At 36.0% G+C, this 13576-nt stretch overlaps 1 protein-coding gene and 1 pseudogene across 1 annotated transcript in view; both read right to left on the reverse strand.

Annotated features, from left to right (window-relative positions):
• The window catches only part of LOC141502771 (ribonuclease H1 pseudogene), a 28915-nt pseudogene extending 22683 nt beyond the window's left edge, over positions 1–6232 (reverse strand).
• The window catches only part of SHB (SH2 domain containing adaptor protein B), a 353413-nt gene that overhangs the window by 273301 nt on the left and 66536 nt on the right, over positions 1–13576 (reverse strand). The window lies entirely within an intron of this gene.

Here is a 13576-nt window from a genome sequence, read left to right on the forward strand (position 1 = left end):
TTTAGAAAGGAAATGTTAAATTCCTCAATTTTAGAATCACAACAAATCTGTAATTCTGAATCACCTATAGATGGGCAGCTAGCTGGCACAGTGGATAGTGTGCAGGGTCTTTAGTCAATACCGGAGTTCAAATTCAATCTCAGACACTCAGCTACTAGCTGTGTGACCCAGGAAGACACTTTACCCTCAATTGCAAAATAAGCTGGAAAAGGAAATGGCAAACCACTCCAGTATCTCAGCCAAGAAAACCTCAAATAGGGTCATGCAGAGTCAGATAAGACTGAAACGACTTAACAACAACATTTTTTATATCATATATATAGTGTGAAATGTTATCTTGATTAATTAGAACCTTTCACTAAGCACTGACAAGTAACTGAATTTATTCCCTTGTGTTACTTTTAGGTCAAAAAGGACTACAGTTATCAGATATTTCCTTTTTAAACAAAATTTTAACTTTTGAGTTATAATCTATTGTCAGATATGTGAAATTTTAGAAAATCAACCTCAGATATTATTTAGTCTTCAAATATTATATATGCCACTGAATCACAGGATCATAGATAAATGGAAGGATCCTCAGAAGTCACTGAGACCAACTCACTGATCTTAGAGATGAGGAAACTGGGGCCCAGTTTGCCCAAGGTTGCACCATTAATCTATGTCAGAAGGAGGATTCAAACCTAGATCCTCTGACTCCAGGGTTAGTCTTCTCTTTCTCCTGTACCATGCTTCATGAAACAACCTTCATACGAGGTTTCTCATCCATGAATCTTTCCATCATACTATATTGTCCTCATTGACTCTCATCTCCACACCTTGATTATTGATTTTCAGAACATTAGCTTTTTAAGATCTAAGATGAACACTGAATTAATTACTACTAATAATAGCTAGTATTTACCTAACATTTTAAGTTCTACAAAGCACTTTACCCATGTTAACTCATTTGATCCTCACAACAAATCTATAAGAAGCTTTTTAGTCATGTCCTACCCTTTTTTTAATCACAATTGCTGTTTTTTTGGCAGATACTCAAGTGGTCTGCCATTTCCTTCTTCAATTCACTTTACAGAAGAAGAAACTGGGGCAACAGAGTGAAGTGACTTGCCCAAGGTTATATTGCTATTAAATATTTGCGGTCGCATTTGCATTCAGGTCTACATGACCTCAGACCCAGCAGTCTATCCACTGTACTACCTAGCTGCCTACCCTGTAAGATTTAGGCACTATTAAAATCCAGGCCCAGTATTCTATCCACTGTAATGTCTAGCTGGACATAAATAATATAGTTCATATTTATATGTCACTTTAAGATTTGCAAAAATGCTTTATAGAAGTTAACTCATTTGAACCTAATAACATTTGATTGTTTATTATGGTCCTCATTTTACAGTTGGGAAACTGAGGGACAATCAAATGACACAAAGCTCAATTCTGAAGTAGGGTTTGAACTTGGGATTTTCTAACTGCAATGCTTGCACTTGATTCATCCTGCCCTTAGCTACTAAGAAGCAAAGTGGACCCTGAGCTAGCTTTGAAGTCACTAAGACCAGAGCTTAATTCTTACTTTTGACTTACAGTAGTTGAGTGGCCCAAGATAGATTACTCAAGCTACATAGCAGGTGGTGATCTACAATGGTGGAGCAAGTTTCCTCCTTTTGAATTCCCTCTACTGATGAAATGATAGGTACAATAGCAAACAAAACTTCTGTCAATTATACATCTCCCATCCTTAATACATTACAATTTATGCCTTCCCTGAAATTCATTCATAAATTAGAACAGTGATGGTGAGAAGGACTAAATAGGGTCTAAATCATGCTTTAAAGGGCATTTCCATGGGTCCAGAGATCCCTAGTTAGATAAATAACCCAATGAGGGCATAAGATAATACACAAGAAAAAATTCATTACAGCAGGGATTGTTTTTGGTATCAAAGAATTAGATACAAAGTAGATGCCCATGGGGAAGGATTAAACAAACTGTCATACCTGAATATATAATGAAACATTTATTGTACCTTGAGAACAGATAAACAAACATAGAAGAACTCAGAAAAGAAAAAAGAAATTTACATGACCAGATACAGAAATTATTAGAAACAAGAAAACAAGAGATATAATCATTAACAATAAAAATGAAAAGTAGAACAAAAATGAAAACTGGAGACTTTGTAATCATTTGTAATCAAGTTTGGCTCTGCAAAGAGATAAAAACCAGTACTTTTCTCCTATATTTTGGGGAGGTGTGGGACACTCACTGAACTATCATATTTGACTCATAAGTTGGTTAGTTTTCTGGAACTACTTCTTCCTACCTGTCATAACAATAAACATTTAAAATTTTGAAAAAATTATTTTCATGATCAAGACACTGAACTAAGACAATTCCAAAGGACCCATGAGGAAAAATGCTCTCCATCTCCTGATGGATATCATCTCTAATGAATTCTGAATGCAGATTGAAGTATAATTAAAAAAATTTTTTTTCTTCATCTTAATTGTTTTATTTTGTTCATGTTTTCTTTTGCAACATGGCTGATATGGAAAAAATGACTAGTATGACATCATATATTATCAAAATCAAAGAGCTTGCTTCTCAAAGAAGGAGGGAAGAAATGCCAGAGAGAGAGAGAATTTGGAGCTCAAAATTTCTTTAAATGACTGTTAAAATTTTTTTTACATATAATTAGGAAATATTTAATAAAATAAAAATAATTTTTAAAAAAAGAAATCCTTCTACTACTTTTCAACTATCTCTACCACATCAAATTTAAAATGTCTTGTTTTCCATTACTCTGCCCCAAATTTCATCTTCTGGGTTCTTTCCTTCTAGACTCATCTTCATCAAACACCTCTCCGTCATTTTCCTAGTCCATCACACTCTGTCCTTCCTTGTCCTCACAGATATCTTAGACAATCTCTCATAGTCTTCTTTCACTCCAATAAATCTTGCTTCTTTCCTTCCAAAAATTTACCCAGGAAATTCACATCGTTCATAACCAAGATTATCATAAACTCCAAAGAGAAACTAATTCATGTTCAGGAGTTATGCTGTTGTGGAAAGGGCACTGGATTTGGGGATGATAAGAATTTAGTTTGAATCCTAGTTCTATTGTTATTAGCTATGGGATCTTCAGCAAGTCTCATCCTCAGTTACCTCATCTGTCAAATGTGGATAATAAATAACTGTAAGTTAAGCCTCAAAGAATTGCTGTGAGGATCCAAAGACATCATGAATGGAAAACTTTTTTGTACAGTGCTATAGAAATGTCAAGATTTCATTAATCACAATGTTGTGATTCTAATCCTCATAGATACCCTTGTTCATAGCTAGCACGAGGGTCAGATGAAATGCCCTTCACTGGCTTTCATGAAATATTGAAAGACAAACTGTTTCCCACAGCTTTCAGCTATTGCTGCTCTGGCTATCAGGTGTAAACCTATGGACTTATTTGGTTATCTATATTCCAAATTGCCCTTCTCAGTACAGACATAAACAGAAGACACCTGGCTTGGGGCAGAAAAGAAAGTGCTGGCTGGAGTTATGATGAGCTGGACTTAATGCTCACCAATGACCCTGAGTAAATCACTTAAACATTCGTTGTCTTTTAATCAATCAGGCAACAAGCAACTATCAAATACCTACTGATTACTAGGCACACTCACAGATAAAACTGTCTTCCAGGATCTTACATAATAATAATAGTGATGACAATAGCTAATTTTTATATCAAAGTTCTTACTCTACACTCGGCATAGTGCTAAGAATTGTACGATTATTATCTCATTTGATCCTCTCAACAGTACTGGGATTAGGTACTTTTATGGACTCTCCATGTTATAGGTCAGGAAAATGAGTAAATTTCATAGCAGTTGGACTTCCTTTGGAGGGCAGGCATCCTGCTCTAGGAGGAGCATTGTTCCTCAAACTCTCCTGCTTCTTTGCTCTTTTCTTCTCCTTATGCCCTACTTGCTTGTCTTCCTTTGGGAAGCCAGCCTGCTCTGGGGAGCATGATTCCCCAAACTCTCCCACTCTTTTCTTGCTGCTAAGAAAACTATCTTGCTGCTTCTCCTAAAGAACTTAAGCTATGATCCTTTAGTAGTCACCTGGGAATTTTATGTAGTAACTTGGGAACTTTTTGTAGTAGCTTATAAACTGTTTTGAATAACTGATGAAGTTTAAGTGCTTTGACCAAGGTCACATAGTTAGGAAATATCTAAGGTCAGAAAGTATATAATTCAGGTCTTCCTGCTGGAGTCCAGCTCTCTATCCACTTCCCCATATACATGTACTCTTACTACATTTTAAATTCAATTAGGGAAGTCACAGTATACACAAAGAAGTACATATAAGACAATGCCTACTTCTCAGGGCACTTGTAAGAGTCCAGGATAATGTAAACAAAGTGTTTTTTGAACACTAAGCTAACTTAAATGCCAATTGCTATTATCTGTCAGAGAGAATATAATGACCTTAAAAGAAATTCCAATGTATTCTGAAATGCATCTTTAAGAATCTACTTCGGAAAGTAGACCTTGGTTAGCAACTTCCTTGGAAAGAAAGAAAATTCCCAAATAATGGTATTGTGGTATGATTATATTTATTCAAAATATCCATAAGCATCTGCCTACTTTCCCACAGAGAGCACAAGTTCACTGGAAATCACTTTGGACCTTGAGTCAGGAGAGATGGGTTCAAAGTTTGACTGCCATGAAGTAACTGGGTGACCTTTAGCAAATCATGTAAATTCTCTGGGTCAGTTTCTTATCTATCATATGACAGGACTAGATGTTTTGAAGGTCCTGAAATTCTATTCTATTTCTTTCCTTCTTGATAAAACAGAAATATATCAAGACTACTAGGCAAAAATATTTCTTCCTCTAGAATGAAATCACTAAAGGGACTGTGACTTGCCTCAACTAGGTAGAAAGAAGGGAAAACACCATTAATTTGATTCTATTGCGCATTTTTAATATCAGCTTAGGACAAGGTGGGATAGGAACCAATCAGTCTCCAAGGAGAAGCCCAGAGATTTGCACAAGCAAGACAGACTCCTGTTACAGAGGATAGGGAGGAGAAGCCTTCCTCTCCTCCTCCTTTCTGTCAGTGATTCAGTTTTGTCTATGGTTTGCCTCCTCAGCCTACTGGAAGTCTTCTCTTCCTCTTACTGAATGCAAGTTGCAACACAACATAAACTTGTACCTAGAAAACAAACAAACAGCCAGAGCCCAAGGCACCTTTTCAGCATTCTGCCCTGAAGCTACCTACCCCTTTCTTTCCTTCTCAGATATTACGAACCTTTAGGAAGTTCCAAATCCATATTGTTGGCTGGACATAAAGTCCTCTTTCCTCTCCCTCTATCACCAAAATAAAAGCATGCCAGATGGCATAAACACATTTTAGCTTTTGTGCTTTAATCAGTCATCTGATTAATTTTGAATGATAATGCATTAGGTTTGTTGTCCTTATTGTTCAATTGTTTCAGGCTTGTCCTTCTTTTTGTGACCTCATTTGGGGTATACTTGGCAAAGACACTGAAATGGTTTGCCATTTATTTTCCTCTCCAACTCATTTTACAAAAGAGTAAATTGAGACAAACAGGGTGAAATGGCTTTGCCAAAGTCACACATCTACTAAATGTCTAAGATTGGGAATATGACTTGAAACATTCATAATTATTTTTGCTTGAATAAATGAATTTTATCAAGGAAAATGTTTGTGACAAGTTAGAACAACTCCTCTGTTTAAATCTTTTTGTTCACTCTTTACTACATAGTGATGCTGCTGTCTCTTAGTTCTTCTTTCAGCTGTCTGGCTAAGTCTAGCTGTCTGGATAGTCTAAGGGCTCTATCCAGGGCCTTTTCTGTTTTTATCTTTTCACACAGTCTCTTGGTGATCTCTATCACCTCCCATGAGGTCAAATGACTCTTTATAAAGATTTCTCCCAGGGTTGGTGGGTGGTTCAGTGGATAGAGTACTAGCCTTCGAATCAGGAGGATCTGAGTTCAAACCCAGTTTCAGTCACTTATTAGCTTGTATGATCCTGGACAAGATACTTTAACCCAAATGTCTCAACAAGAAGAATAGCAACAGGGGTGGCTAGGTGGTGTAATGGATAAAGCACTGGCCCTGGAGTCAGGAGTATCTGAGTTCAAATCTGGTCTCAGACACTTAATGATTACCTAGCTGTGTGGCCTTGGGCTCCATTTGCCTTGCAGAAACTAAAAAAAAAAAAAAAAAAAAAAAAAAAAAAAAAAAAAAAAAAAAAAAAAAAAAGAATAGGAACAAAAGTCTCCAGTTCTAAGTATTCAGCCCGAAATTTCCCCCTAATCTCTAGTCCCATACTACCAGATGTCTCTTGGACATCTTCACCAGGACCCTAGGCTCAAATTCAATCTGTACAAAACAGATCTCTTTCTCCACAAATCCTCTCTTCTAAATTCCCTGGGACTGCTAAGGATAATCACCATTTTTCCAGTTACTATGATTTTCTTCTAACCCCCCTTCTCCACGTTGCTTCAAAGTTTCATAGAGTATAGGAAAAGAGGAGAGGGCATTCCTTACCATATTCAAGGGGTTCTGAGATGAATAAAAAGGGAAAAGAGGGAGCTTAGAACAAATGTCCTTAATTTTCTCACTAAAGTAAGGGGTGTGTGTGAAATAAATTATCTTGGTCCCAGCCACCAGCCCTAAAATCCAATCCCTTCTTCAGAAGATTTTCATCTTCAGAAGGACTCAAGGGCTGTACGTTCCAATTCCAATTTCTTTGCTTCTAGGACTAACCTTCATACAAAGCAGGTGCTCAAAAAATAACCAGTCTTACAAGATCACAGGGAATGTATTCTCTGTGATCCACAATATGGGGACACATAGATCTCATTTGTCACAGTACATTTATTTTCTCAGACGCTATAAGCATGGGAAAAGGAAGAAGAGGAGGAACATCCTAAAACTACCATATACCTCTCCAAATTGACAAACAAAATCTGAATGGCAGAAAGACTGATATTCAGAAATATTAAAATTCTATTACTAGAAGAGTCACTCAAAAGGATTTCCTTGGCTGGTGGATCTATACTTGGTAGATTTTACCAGGCACATCCTTTTCATGCCAGTTTAAGAAATAACTATAAAATGTAGACACACACACACACACACACATTTTCAAATTTCTCTTAGATTCTAAACTAATAATGCTTTGCTTTATTTATCATCAAGGGAAAAGGCAAGCTTTAGCTTATTTTGGAAGCAAACTGGGATGTCCCTTACTTTATTTGCTGAAGACTGAGATTTGACCATGCCTAGAGAATAAAAAAGGAAGAAAGAAAAGGAAGAAGGCAGGAAGGGAAGCATGAGAGAGGCATCACAAATATTATTTCCTTTGATTCTTATTGGGAGCCATTTTATAGTGGAAGAAATTGAGGCAAACAAATAAAATGATATCCATCTCTGAATATGTTTACCCTTCATCTTTCCTACCTTGTGAGCCTTTTCCCTTGTAAAAATGACTTTACAATATGAGTAAGGAATAAGTTGAGCAAACCAGTGAATACATTATCTTATGGGATATGCAATTACTACAAAAATGGCAAATGACTACGTTGAAATGGATTGTTTAGCGTAATAGGACTTTTATAGCATTTCAAGATTTGCAAGGTAAATATTTAGGTTAACTAAACCTGTGTTTTAGGTTAACTCATTTGATCCTCACCAAAGCCCAGTAAGACAGGTGTCATTATAATCCACATTTTACAGAATAGGAAACTGAGGCAGAGATTAAGTGATTTGCTCAAGGTCATATAACTAGTATCTAAGTCAGAATCTAAACTGAGGTCTTCCTGATTTCAAACGTAAACCATACAATTTGTGTAGCACAGGTATTAATTGCTCTTTAAATGTTTCACAGAATTCATTTGTAATGTATTTGAATGATACTTATAATGTATTTCCTCCCTATCGCTACTTTTATAATTTGTTACATTGTGTTTTCTGAGTTTGGGTAAAGTCTTCTATTTCATATTCTGTTAATATGGGTATTATTATATTTTTTGTAAGTAAAGTTGGTTCTCTTGCTATATACTGTGATTCCATCTCTTTTTTATCTGATTTTCATCTTTTTTTAAAAACAAGTTAAGTAAAGGTTTACCAATTTTATTAGTCTTTTAAAATTTTTTTTTGCAAGGCAAATGGGGTTAAGTGACTTGCCTAAGGCCACACAGCTAGGTAATTATTAAGTGTCTGAGGCTGGATTTAAACTCAAGGACTCCTGACTCCAGGGCCAGTGCCCTATCCACTGTGCCACCTAGCTGCCCCTATTAGTCTTTTTTTTTTAAATAACAACCTTGGAATTTTGCCAATGCTTCTATATTCTTTTCTTGTTTTTCATTTTACTTCTTTCTAATCATATTTAGGAATTTATCTTTTTCTGTTTTTGTTGTTAATTTTCTAAAAAATAATATATGTGTATGCCTATTTTTAACTGAATAAAGGACAGTGTGATATAGTGGATAGCTAAGAAAGTCAAGCTCATACTACCTCACACCTCTCAGACTGGCCAATATGAACAGAAAGGACAACAATCAATTTTAAAAGGGATGTGGGAAATCTGGGATGGTAATATACTATTAATGGAGCTGTGGACTGAGCCAATCTTTCTGGAGAGCAATTTGGAATTATGCCTAAAGGGCAATAAAAAATGTGCATACGCTTTGATTCAGCAAATAACACTACTGGGTCTATATCCAGAAGAGATCATGAAAAAAGAGTAAAAACATCACTAGTACTATTTAAAAATATTCATAGCATCTCTGTTTGTGGTAGCAAAGAATTAGAAATCGAGTGAATGTCATCAATTGGGCAATAGCTGAACAAATTGTGCTGTATGTATGTTATGTAAAACTATTGTTCTATTAGAAACCAGGAGGGATGGGAATTTGGAGAAGCCTAGAAAGACTTGCATGAACTGATGCTGAATGAGATGAGCAGAAGCAGAAAAATACTGTACACCATAACAGCAACATGGGGGTAATGATCAACCTTGATGTATGTGTTCATTTCATCAATGCAACAATCAGGGACAATTTTAGGATATCTGCAATGGAGAATACCATCTGTATCCAAAGAAAGAAGTATGGAGTTTAAACAAAGACCAAAGTCTATTACCTTCAACTTTAAAAAAAGTTATCTTATGTATTATGTAATTTTGCTATCGCTAATCTTATTTTTTCCTTAAGGACATGATTTTTCTCTCAGCACATTCAATTTTGATTAATGCAAAGCATGGAAACAATGTAAAGACTATCAGACTGCCTTCTGTAGGGAGGGTTGGGGGAAAAATTATAAAATTCAAAACACTACAATAAAATGACAGGTAGAAACTAATATTGTATATAATTGGAAAACAAATAAAATATTCAGGAAGCCTTGGGGCCTGCCTCTGACATTCCTTATGAGAAAACTTACCATAACTCTTAAGTTGTGGAGAAGATCCTGGCCTGTATTTTATTTTTGGAGTTCCCCATATCAATTAAATCACAAGTCCAGTCCCTATCCCTCTTCTCCCTGTCTCTCTCAGTTTGTTAATCTTCTCTTCCATTAATATTTTCAGATCTTTTTTCTGAAAACTACTTTAGTTGTATCCCAGAAATTAGAGCACACTGTCTCATTGCTATAACAACAAAGACATAATTTTACAATTATTATTTCTATTGAGCTGTTCTTTGACCTACTCATTATTTATAATATCAAGAATCAAGTCTGTTATAGCTTGTGTTTTGAAAATGTGAATTTGTTCCAGTGCAAGGGGAATATTAGGGTACATTTAACTTGAATTTTGATTATACTTCTGTACAATTTTGAATTTAAAAAACTGCAATACTTCACAATAAATCATTTTAACTCTTCTGATGCACATTTTTACAAGAAAACTCGTGAATAAGATCAATCACTATTCATAAGGTCAAATTATCCCATCTCTGGTTCTATACTTCCCCTACCACCATGGGGTACTAGTTACTCTTGGGGACTCTTCTCCTAAGGTGGATGCATTCTTCTAATGTACAAATCTCCCCTAAACAAAAACCATTATAAGGCTCCTTTCTCTTACCATAGACATATACCATCCCAACTTTCCCAACCCCTTGAGGAATGGTCTTCAGAAGCTTCCTCTTCTGAGATGAGATTTCTCTCCTATAATTGCTTTAGGCCACTCTCCCCACAGCCCAACCTCAGGTTTAAAGACTAAAGAAATTACAATCCCTCTTTTGTTCTGCTTTGGACTTTGTGGGAGGCATCTTTAGCTTTTAAATTTTGTTTTCCTTATTTGTCATTTTAAATTCTCCATTAATGGTCTCTAATATCTTTTCTTTTTTTAATCATTCTGAGAGTTTACTGTTCTTGCTACATGATCTCTTCAGAATCTAATAAATACTATTTTTTGATCAAGGAATTTTTGTTTGTTTTCCTTCATGGTCTAATACTTGCTTATAAGGTTCTAGTCTCTCATTATTTTAATCATTCTTCCTTTTAACTTGAAGAATTTATCACTTTGCTCTTTACTTATGAACTAGATTTGTTCATAGACTCTATGAAACTGTTAGTCCTTCTGTCATTCTCCTGTTTTTACAAACATTTGTCTCTGGCTTTCCTCTAAGTCACCAGTCCCCCTCTTTTCTACTGGCTGAGAATTCATAGTACTCTTATGAACTGAGGGGAGAGGACCGGACTCAATTGGGTTTCTTGTTCCCTTCACTTTAAAAGATGTTCTTTCCCCCATTAAGTACTTCTGTTATACCTATGTCTTTTACTCCTTCTTCCAATAATTTGTATAACTGGTTTAACCAGTATTAGTTCCCTCTTACAGGATGAGGAGTTCCCACTAAAATCAATGGTAGAAGGATGGAGGAGAAAAAAGCCATGTGGGGAACTCTCACAGTCAAAGTCTGAAGCAAAAGTCTGTAAAATTACTTGCATGGGAAAATAAAGACCAGAGAACTAAGTATCATGCTTAGTTCAATGAGATTGAAGCCCATGAGTCTCAATAACAAAATGAAATGGATCATGTTTATAGTTTATGCTGTATTCATTTGGAGTATGGGATTTACATTTGCATTCATTCTCAAGTTAAAAGTCCATTCCTTTCTTTGACCTGCAAGGAAGAGGTAGAGAGCAAAGGTGAAGAGAAAGCCTGTCTAAACAAGAGAGGATTACAAATAACTGAGTCCCTTTGCAGCCTCAAGTTGGCACTGAGAATGGATGCATTTATAGAGGGTGGGAAGGATAAAGGATTAATGTTGCCTAGGTACAGGGTTCAACTACATCCAATTCCTGTTGAACAGGTGAAAGGGAGAGGAAATGGCATCACTAAATGATGCAATCAACCCCCATTCTACATAGCTCTAGGATCAGGAGCTCCTAATCTGAGGTACATGAACTTTAAAACTTTGATATCTCAATAAAAATTGATTTCCTTTAAAATTTTTGCATTTATTTTACATACTTAAAACATTATTGAGAAGAATCCAGAGACTCTATCAGACTACCAAAGGGGTAGTCTAAATCTATGTATTTCTTTTTTTTCTTTCATTCTATTCTTGTTTCCAAAACACATGTCACCTCTGGGAGTTAGGAGAAAAATAAAAGAAAGAGGCATTTAAGCACAAGATTATCTTGTTCTACTGAAAGGAATTTCTAAAAACAACCATCTTTGTTTTTAGAAGGAGCATGAAAGACAATGTCAGAAGGTGTAAAGGTTTATTAGTACTTGAGAAAAAAGAGGTTACCCTCCAGGTATTATGGGGTACCTGTCAAGATGTGCTCCCTTTGGGGAAGGTTTTGCCTTTACAGATATGCAGCATCTATAATCCTGAGATCTATCAAGTCATGTTGCAAAACCGCTTAGCAAAGGCAAGCAATAATATTCAGTGTTCTCTGAATCTAGAAAGTGAACCCGTTCAAGTGGATCTGGGTAAGCTGAATAAACCCATCATCTATCTTTAGCTATACCGCTGCTTATTTCATTGTTGTGTAGTTCTTAAATTATAATAGAACTCTTCAGAAAGGCTCCATGAGCAAACCTGGAAAATGTTCCCTTCACTGTACAAGCTCTCCACAACAAAACACCAACAGGCATAGAATTTTTTCACTCTTCTCTTCTACTCCTATGAAATCAATTGGAAGGCGAACCTGGGGAACTATTCCTTAAGTACACTGGTGGACGGTCAATATTAGGATCTATAAATAGATAAAATGAGGTGGGAAATTAAGACCAAAGCCAGGTAATTCAAGTCAAAATGAAATTTTTTGTCTGAATGAATAAAGAAACAGAGAGCAAGGAGTCAGAAAGGACTGGGTTCACAGCATGATTCAAACACTTCAAAGTTGTGTGACCCAACTTCTCAACCTTAGTTTTCTCATTTGTAAAGTGAAGTAATACAAACACATACCTCACAGGATTGTTGTGAAAATCAAATGAGAGAACATATGGAAAGTGATGTAGCTCTGACCATGCTACTCCTCTTCCCCACTCCTCCCCCTATTCAATAAACTTGAGTGGCTGGTTCCTTATCCTATCCAGGATAAAACAGAAAATTCTCTGGTTGATTTCCCAACCTCTGACAATGTAGTACCACTTTTCTACCTTTCCAGTCTTCTTATACTCTACTCCTCACTACTCCAACCCTGCTATACACTGGCTTCCTTGCTGTCCTCACACAAGATGCCCCATCTCCTAATGTGGGCACTTTCACTGGTTCTTTCCCTATGTCTGGAATCCTCCCCCCCCCCCATCTCTACTCTCCGGCTTCCTTCAAGTCCCAGCTAAAATCCCACCTTCTGCAGAGGAATATATCCTGTTTGGACATGATTATTTTCAGGGAGTCTCTCCCATCAGAAAGTGAGCTTGTTTCTTTCTTCCACAGCTAAATACATGCTTACCAACTGACTGACTGATTTGGATGTGTTATGTATATGTTAATGGCTGTTACATTGTTATGGGGAAGAAAATACTTCATTTTTTTTTTTCCTTTGCATCCCTTGAGAACAAGGTGAATTGGACAGTAAAGGAACATATAATAAATTTTATTTAATAAGCAAATTTTATTGAATTTATATTCTCTAACATATTCAAAATACTTCGGCACAGTCTTTTATTTGATCAGAAGATATTTAGTTTCACAGCACTCTGACCAAATTAGGAGGCACTGTTCAAAATGTACCTCTTTAAACTACAAACTAAACAAGATAAATATCTGTAAAGCACTTAGGATAGTGTTTGACATATAGACAATGTTTAACAAAAATTTATCTTTTCCCTTTCCTGGCATTAATATAAAGACACTAGACTTTGTATTGCATGTAGATCATAGTGGGAAGCTATGGTAGTACTGGATGGTAAGGGAAGTACTTCTTAGATTACTTCTTAGATTTATGGCTTCCCCTAAATTTCCAGAGTGACTAGGTTTATTCAGTGATAAAGGATCAGCAGTATGGCAGCCTGGACAATTCTTAGCCTTTGTGACCTGTGGTCTGGTTTGGTGTTACCTTATTATAATTGTAAGATTACTCTTAAAAA

This window comes from Macrotis lagotis, chromosome X (assembly GCF_037893015.1).
Source record: "Macrotis lagotis isolate mMagLag1 chromosome X, bilby.v1.9.chrom.fasta, whole genome shotgun sequence".
NCBI lineage: Eukaryota > Metazoa > Chordata > Mammalia > Peramelemorphia > Peramelidae > Macrotis > Macrotis lagotis.